The following is a 9,138-nucleotide window of genomic DNA, read 5'->3' on the forward strand; positions in this document are numbered from 1 at the left end:
TTCCATGCTACAGAAATCATATTAGTATTCAGTTTCTATGGAACTTAACCGAATTCTCTGGAAAAAACTGCAGATATTGTTCCCAGAACTTAAGGCAAATAAATTAGAATCTAACCCAGATGACACATTTTATTCATGTGGTTTGCTTTCCATCTAGATACCTGATGTATTACTTCATCAGCAAATTCAACAAGGCCAAGATGTCTTCATTTTCCTTCAGAGCAAGAGCTGTAAGAGCAGTGTGGTGGAGGTATTGGTCTTCTGTGGCCAGGCGGTGAGAGCCCATCGACAGCTGTGATGAGCAGAGCAGACACGGGAGACAGGAGGCAGCTGAAGCCAAAGAGGACCCACGCCTGGAGCTGTGTCTGTGTGATTGGAGCAGAGAGAGGCCAGGACCCAAGGAAATCCCAGCAGCAAGGGAAAAAAACAGATTGACTCTCAGTGACTCATTTAGCTCCTGGATTGGACAGATCTCTCCCCTGCTGGCAATTTGGCTGAGCATCAATGGACAGATACCAGGATGAATAGCTTAAAATAATTAGGGGTTGGGAATTTGCAAAACTGCTAGCCATCCAATTCTTTACTGTGCAATGTGAGGCAGAAAAAAGAAATTACATTTAGGTTATTAAATATTAAGTCAGTGGATTTACTTCCATTTGGTGCAGAACAGGAAACTGGCTAAAATTCAACATTTATATCATTGTGTTGATGGTCTGTTTATCACTGAGCAAGTAAGTGCTTTTTGGCAGGTCAAGCTCTTTGACACATGGGGCAAATGCGTGCTTAATTTCTCCCAAACAGAAGAATTAATATAATAATAATTAACACAGATGAGAACAGAATTAAAATCAAGTACAGTCAGGAGTTTAGTTTAATGCGAGGTGTCTCACATTCTAGATGTTCTGGGGCCAGATTTTTCCTGTTGAAGATAGCAAGGGTTTTGCCTTTGGCACTTCTGGGAGCTGAAGTGCGCCTTGCACGTAAAGAGACAGGATTCCCTGTACTTTCTATTAAGTGCACAAAACCAGAAGCAACAGGCTCATTTAGTATCAGTAAAGGTCAGTTAAAATTATAGAGACATCCTTTGGAGCAAATCCTCTGTCTTGCATTTGCATATTTATGAATTAGAGATTACGACAGGCTATTTCATTTATTAGAGCAGCACTGCTATAGTTAATAGTCTGTCAGTACTTCCATTATAAACCCCGTTTTTCAGTGTTTAATATCTCAGCCATTTAAAATCACATCAGGAAGCAAGTCAGTCTTATGTTGCTGGCCAGGTGCAATTTTTTGTTATGGATTACTTTCAATAATGAAATACTGCTCATCATATATGCAAATGAGCCACAGCATTTCTGTTGGAGGGACATAGGAAGGTGTGTTAGTTTCATTGTGGCTTTGTTTTTCTTTAGGAAAGAAGGGAAAAGAGGAATTTGACCAATCATGTCAACTGTGGCCTTATGTTTGAAGAAGAGTTTTTCAAGCAACTGCTCTCAGAGGCAAGGCTGGTTCTCAGTGGGAAATCAGGTTGCTGTTTGCTTTCCAGTGGTGACCAAGGTAAACAGGTGAGGATGGTTACCCTGTCCCTCTGATGTTTCTTGTCTACCAGTCATGGGTGAAGTACCCCAGACAAGAAAGCAGTGAACAAAAAAGAGCCTTTAGAAGTAACAGGAGTCCCAATTACAAATTCAGAGATCTGGCCTCTTTTTAAGTGTCTGCCAGCAGCAAAGAAGTGCAGTACTGTCCTGACTTTATTGCTGATATTTGGGGTAGAGGAATTGCTAAGGCTTAAGGGGTAGTTATGAAGCAACTTGTACATGTCCCTAAACTGAACAATGTCATTTATTCCAGCAGTCTCACATCACTCTCCTTCCAAACAGCCCCACTTTGCTTTTATAGAAGTTCACTAGAAAGTAACTGCCTGGCAAGGGCAAATGTTCAGACTAAAATACCAATTTTTAACTTGCTAGGGCAGCAAAAAGTTACTCTTCAGTGTAGCTGAAAGAAGCTGCTCTTGCGCTATAACCTTTTGCCCTATGAAAAAGAGAAACAGTCCAAACAGAAACTCCAGGGGAGTGGTTAGTTTTCAAGGTCTTGAAAATCATTTGCTGCCTCAGTAACCGACAAGTTAGAAATCAAATTCATGAAGAGAAAAAAAATTAAGCTTCGTGCAAAATATCTTTTGCTCTTTTGCCTCACAAATGCAGTTGGAGGTGGGAACATAGTCCATATTTTCCATCTTTCTCACCATGAATGTCTGTGTGCACAACTGAGGGTTCCAGGGAAACTAGCAATGGTAGGCCAGAAACACTCTGAAACATCATATTCAATCCAATTGGTACATTGCAGCTAATCAACCTGTGCCCTAGGCAAGACCCAGGGCTTGGCCTCTGTGCCACCTTCTGTAAATTTTGGCTGAATTAAGATTAACAACAGGTTTAGAAGTTACATTACACAAACATTTTTTAAGCACATGCAAGACAAGATTGCAACAAAAAGTCTCTGATCTTAAATCCCCCAAATCCAAATGGTGAGCCAGACTTCTCATCCAGTCTCTCATCAACATCATGAGAACCAAGAGACCAGATGAAGGCACTCCACTCAGGCTTATGGAAAATCTGTTCCAGATCCAAGTGGCAAGGGCTAATCAGTAGTGCTTTCTTAAAACAACAGTATTTGGGATATTTTGTAACTAATTGCTAAGTAAAAGTCCATTTTCCAGACTCCTTCCAGAATTGCCATTGTAAAAAACAATCTTCCTTCCCTAGGCACATCACAGTGCCGTTTCAGCCAAAAATTATCTCTGGTCATGATAAGTGATCATAACTCAAAAGGAGGCAGACTACAGAAATTTTAACTCTTTTGAATACAAAATTACTTCAACAGTTTTATTTAAAAGGTATAATCCAAAGTAAGGGGGAGAGGGGTCTGCCAAACATGTAGAAAATGTCATACATTTTAAAATGAAGTATGAAATATTACCTGCTATTTGCTAGAAACTCTGTCCAGGCTCAGTAAGCTATCTAGACAGGATTGTTTACTGGATATATCTGTTATTCTTTGTCTTTAATTTGCAGTGACATAAAATCTTGCACAACTGACTTGAGTGCATCATTAAATGCTAAAAATACTAATTATTATGTAATTAGTCAACAGGATGTGTGTAATTGTGCAATACTAGCATTCCTGGGTGTGGTTAAGTACATAGGTAGAATGCCAACAGTCATCTAGATGTAGTATTATAAAATTACACAGCAACATACACCCTGGGTGGATACTCTAATTATATTTTACATTTAAACAATAGCTACATTAGCAAAATGGAACTTATTATTTTTAAAAATATCTTCCCACAGGCATGGATCATAGTACGTGATGGTAATAACATTGCCCAAACAGAGTATCTTCCATCTCCCAAGGGACTCAGTCTTCTTCATAAACATACAAATAGGAGACAGAAACCAGGCATAAAGAGCCCTTCATTCACTCATGGCATAAAACCACCCCAAAACAGACATGTGACAATTGCTGAATCATGCATTGGAATAACTGAAGGCAGAGAACCACCAGGAAAGACTTTCTATCTCATGAAGAATCACATGAGATTAACCAGAAATGTGACTAGAACTGTGATATTTTTATGACTTACCAGACATTAGGGCAATCCTTAAACCATGGTGAAAACAGATCCACACAGTGAATCAGATCATTCTTTGAACTTAGCCAGGAAGATCTAGGTTACAGCCACCAAATGTCTTGAGCATTTGAGTTAATTCTGATCTCTGCTAAGATTTACTGTGAATGTGGTGTGAAAGTCTGCTGCACTCCCAGCCAAAACCTCCCTGCCTGCTCATCCCTCATTCCTCCTGTGCTACATCTGTAGTAACTGACAAGTATGAATATCACTGGGGCCAGCACTACAGAGATGGTAACTTACACAGTATAAACAGAAAACATGGCACACAGTACTTACTCTTTTTTGATATGGTTTCAAGGTGAGAAACCCAGGAGAAGAATGGAAAGGTGAAAATTCCAACACCAAAAAGAAACCAAAGAGCCCTACGCTGTGACTCATCATTAATGTAAAATGTCAGAGCCTAAAGCTCTGCTTTTTTCATGTGCCTGGATGCAGAAGGGTGAGGTGCCCTCTGAGGATGATTTTATCTTTTACTTTTGAGTCTGAAGATCTTGAATGTGGTTTGGCAAGTTCATAAAAATACTGTGATGAAGTTGAGTTGAGTTGCCATCTGGAAATGATGCATACAGAGATGTAAGAAAGCTTGAGGAGAAAACTGCAAATGCTGGAAGAAGAATCAGCAATGCACATGAATGAGGTTAAAAATTGCAGACAATTAGCTACAAGATGACTCCTACTAAATAAATCATCAAAGACTTGACTACTGCTTCCAGGTTTCTACTGCGATATTAGCTCATTGGAACAGTCAAAAAGATGTTAATTTGGCCAAAGTTTTAGAAATGTGCTATTCTTGTTTGAATTAACAAATCAACCAACAAGGCCAATCTATACTGTCTTGCCAAGGCTATAAAGCTTCTAGGGAAGCTATTATATTTAATGCTCAGGATCTAGGGCCCCATGATATGCAAAATAAGCCTCTTTGTGTTAAATGAGAGCTGAGCAGGGAAGAAAACCTGATCTTGTCATGGAATTTCACATCTTGTTCCAGCATTCAGGAAAGTGCTTTGGATGTCCAATTTAATAGAGGAGCACAATTTTTTTTTTTCCTGTATGCCTCCACAGACCAGGCCTTGCTCTGTTCTCATTTAGTTTAATCCAAGACTCAAAGTAAAAAATATTCCAATTGCTTCCAATAGGCATCCAATCAATCTTGTGCAATGGTTTTACTTAAATGTAAATTCAGTGCTAAGTTCCTCCCAAGAAAAAGAGAGGTAAGTGATACGAGTCTACACACAAACTTTCCACCCTCCTGTTATTTGCTGCTGATAGAACCTATCCTTTGGCTTGGCAAAAACTTCTTAATTTGTCTGGTCTATCTGCAGGGTTGACTGGTGTAAAAAAAATGCTCACCTCGACCTTCTTTATTGCTACATCGAGCCAGCTCACTACAGTTGTACTCTTTTCTACTGCTTGAGATTTACTTGTGTCCCTGGTGTGTTGTGATAAGCCTCTGAATGGCAGTGCTGTGAAGGTTTTGCTCTTCCCAAAGACTCTCCTGAGGTTCAGTGAAGGCAAGTAGGGTTTGCTTGGGTTTAAAGGTAAATTGTATATGTCACTATAATAAAGGGAAATATGCAAAGTGTTGGTTGAATTTAATAGGAATTTGGAATGTTTGACTTGTCACAAGGCCAGTTAGTATTATGTGGACTTCTGACATTGCTCATAGCAGGAGCACCTCACCCCATGGTGAGTGCCAGGTCAAGGCCTAGTTGTCACATGCATGCAATTTAAACCATCTTCAGAATTAGTCTTAAGTCTTACTATCACTTAGTAGTATAAAATTAGAAACATGATCTGAAAAACACTAGAGAGAAATAGTGAAGTTTTGCACATCAAAAAGGCTAATTAGAAACTCTTTTCTTTTATAACAAATAAGCCAAGCATATTGACATTAATTATAGGAAATACTCAAGGTTTGGAATAATCTATTGAAGAGCACAGATGTATACCAAATCCTGTGTAAATGAGTGTGTGCAACTGTTCTTCAGGTAACACATTTAATTATAAAATAATCTGTGTGTTCAGGGTTTTTTTTAAGGGGTAGAACATCATAAATTAGGTTTCTCTCTCTTCCTTGCTCTTACTCAACACAGTGAGATAGTTATATCTGTTCATCACAGCCTAACAAGCATTCCAGGGGCTTGGAGCAGATTCTTCCTGTACCTGAAGTAGTAGTAGTTCTGTTTGCTTTTGTACTAGTAATTCTGTAGGTGTTCTGTGAGCTTTACTGGAATTGGATCACTGTAACTAGCAGCAGACTTTGTTCTCAGGTGGTAAAATTCCTTTGGTTTCAAAAAAGCCAATGGAATTCATAACTGTTTTTGTATTTTTCTATCTGTGTCCTGGAGCTGACTAGTGGCATTGGTTTCTTAAAAAAATACTATGACTACGATTTGCTACATTGCCCATTAGTTTTGCCAGTAGAGACTCTTAACAACCCTGTGAAGAAAATTTCACATATCCCTTCTTTTACCCTGTCTGGCTGCAAAGAAATCCTCTTAACTTTTGATAGCTTTACTTCATGGGGAAAAGGTTCTTCTCTGTCATGGCCATGACAGGTGGGCTCAGCAGGCTGAATCACTCCTCCTCAAATGCTCCTTTCATCTTACTCACTGCCTCCATACAGATGAAAGATGCTGTGCTTTCCAGGTCAAATCTCATTAATGAATCTCCCAAATACTTGTCTAAGTGTACTCCTTAAATTAGATGAGATGTCTACCTGCACTGTGGCCATTGTAGATTATCACCCTGCTGGGACTGGTAAACTTCCTGAAGCCTGCTCCACAATCTCCTCACCATCCTGCAAATGCCAGGGTTTAGCACTTTTGCTCTTAGAAACACCCATCTGCAAGGGCATATGTTGGTAGGGAATTGGTTGCTCTCTCCCATCACTAGTAGAGAATATTGATGTTGCCATTGCTGGTTCAACTTCTTTAATTCTCCTAATTTTCCTAACAATTGTCTTAACATTTCACAGGTGTGTCCAGAGCTACTGTGTCAGCAAAAGTTCTAAAAAGCTCATGGTGAAGCTCATGCTTTCACCTCTCAGATTCAAGCTGATTAAAGGGTTTGAGGAAAGTGCCGTGGGCAATAAAGAACAATGAAGATCATTTAGATGAGCTGCAGGTATCATTTCAGATTGCTAAAAAGTAGGAAAAAATAAGTGTACTCTAACATTAAAACAGTAATCTCTGTAGAGCCTCAAGAATTGTCAACAACCGGCCTCCAGTCTAGCTTGAAGATTTTGGTAATCTCACCACATGCTGCCCAAGTCTGAACAAGATTGCCTAGGCCACAGACTTGAGTATCTGGCCTGTTCTTACACTTCTGCTTGTGAACATCCACTACCGGTAATTATTAGTCATAAAATATTGGAATAGTTGGATTTTTTTCAGCCTTGTATTCTTGATCTTAGGTTTTTATGTTTCCCTCATTTTTAGTGAGTCTGAAAAGAAGACAGCTTCTGTCCTAATTGCACTGTGATAAGGAAAACCAGCAGATTTTACTGACCCTGGTCACCCAAGGGCATCCTTTTACAAGGAGACACCTCTGACACATGGATCCATGTTGACTGAAATTATAGATGCAGCACTTGTAAAAGAAACCAGCTTGGAGTTGCATATCATTTAGTGGCAACTAAATGCAGAAAAGAGTTGCAAGAGTGGGAGCAACAGGAGATTGTCAGTTGGTTGTGAAGTCAGAATAAAAGTTTTAAATATAATTTCATCTATTTGAGAGGCAGATGGCTCTGTTAGTAACTATTCCTTACATATAGATCAGACTTCTAAAGTCTGCTTTGGATAAAAGTATATAAAAAACCTGAACCCATGAGCTTTTGCCTTCAATGTGCAGTCAGTAGATTAGAAGGAAAAGGAGCTGTTACACCTGTGAAATTAAATTTGACTCAAAGATAGTTTAGGATGATAATGAAGGTGAAAGTTCAAAATATAGTGTGATATCTGTACAAAGTGTATTGACCTGCTGTCTAACTTTTTTGTTCTTGCTTGAAATCTAAAATTTGGTTTCAAATAAAAATCACTTCCTACCAGCTCATATAATACAAGTATATTATTGAATTCTGACTGAGGCAGTGTTGCTCAGAGATGGGGGCCCAGTCCTGGCCTTGTGGCATGGGATCAGGAGCATTTTGCAGGATGTGACAGTTTCCAGACCACAGGCAATTCTGACTTTAGGGAAAAGTGAAGGAGGTGGACACCTACCCTACAGAGAGATTACAGGCAGCAAAAAAGCCAAGTCACCAATGAAAACTTTCTATTTCTTTCTAGCACTACTGGTCTTCTGATGAAATTTTCAAAATTTGGGATGAGTGACAAATTTTTCAGCAAATCCAAGGGAACCAAAATAGGGATGGTCAGCTTAGCGAGAGAAACCAAGGCACCAGGTAAGATGACAGCCTTGTGGGAGAAGAGATGGAGGGGCAAGGGGAGGGAAGAAGGCAGGCCAGCTCATGGAGGGGATCTGACTGCAGCAGGGTGTGCAGGGGAGGGAGAGACTGCTGCCTGTCAGGGTATAGAACTGGTGCTGAGGGGTAGGTGCTGGAATCATCTGTCTGAAAAGAGAAGGGCAGAGAAGGAGAGCAGCAAAACTTTGGGGTTGGCATTGTGGGTGGCAGGGGGAAGAACAGGGCTCCTTCTGCACCCACCCTGCTTCTAGGTAGAAGCTAGCTGGCTACAGCTCCAGGAATGAGGGGGGTTCATTGTCTCTGAGTTCATGACATTTTTTTAAAAAAGGGGCAGAGAAGACTAAATCTCTTACTGCTTGACTGGGCAAACAGGAGCTTAACAATGAAGGGAAAGTCTTTCTACCTTCCCCCAAAAGCAGCTATCTTCAGCCAAAGGCTTTACCTGGGGCTTTTCTGGAGGCCACCTCTGCCCCGTGGGTGACATCCCTGTCTCTGCTTGAGCCTGGCAGGGCAGTGAGAGTGCCAAGCACCTCTGAGCCATGAGGGGGATATTGAGGAAGGAGGGAGCTTTGTGCCAGTTAATTAGCAGCACTTTGGTGGTTTCTGCAGCCCACTGTAACCTTCATAAGACCTGCAGTGAAGGAGAGATATTTGGGGATATATGGTTGAGGCTGGAAGTCGATTTATTTGAGCTCTTCTTTCCTTGAGCATTGAGTTCATTGTTCTTCCAGCTCCCTTTAGAGACTGTGCCATCAGCTGTCCAGGCTGGGCAGCCCTGAGTCAAAAGGAAAGGAGCCTTTTGCCCATCAATGTCACATAAATCAGAGGCCAAATCTGTAAAATGTGAGAAAATGAGAGATTCGATTATCCATACGGATCACTCTGGATTTATTCCAGATTGCTTCATTAATAGCAATCAAAGACATCACTTTAATGGATTTTTTATCCTCAAAATTATGATCATGGGGAATTTGTTCTGGCTATTGGTTTTGAAAAGGCTTTTGATTCTCTTCAATAG

The 9,138-nt window shown here is 40.3% G+C and overlaps 1 long non-coding RNA gene across 3 annotated transcripts in view; it reads left to right on the plus strand.

Moving 5' to 3' along the window:
• Positions 1–5,222, plus strand: part of LOC131087055 (uncharacterized) — a 430,836-nt gene extending 425,614 nt beyond the window's left edge. For 2 of the 3 annotated variants that reach the window (XR_009114830.1, XR_009114832.1), the window contains 2 exons: positions 158–1,565; positions 3,357–5,222. This is a non-coding gene — a long non-coding RNA (uncharacterized LOC131087055). The remainder of the gene's footprint in view (positions 1–157; positions 1,566–3,356) is intronic. The other variant, XR_009114831.1, reaches the window with a different exon arrangement.
• Positions 5,223–9,138: the final 3,916 nt, after the last annotated feature.

Source organism: Melospiza georgiana, chromosome 9 (assembly GCF_028018845.1).
Source record: "Melospiza georgiana isolate bMelGeo1 chromosome 9, bMelGeo1.pri, whole genome shotgun sequence".
In the NCBI taxonomy this organism is placed as follows: Eukaryota; Metazoa; Chordata; class Aves; order Passeriformes; family Passerellidae; genus Melospiza; species Melospiza georgiana.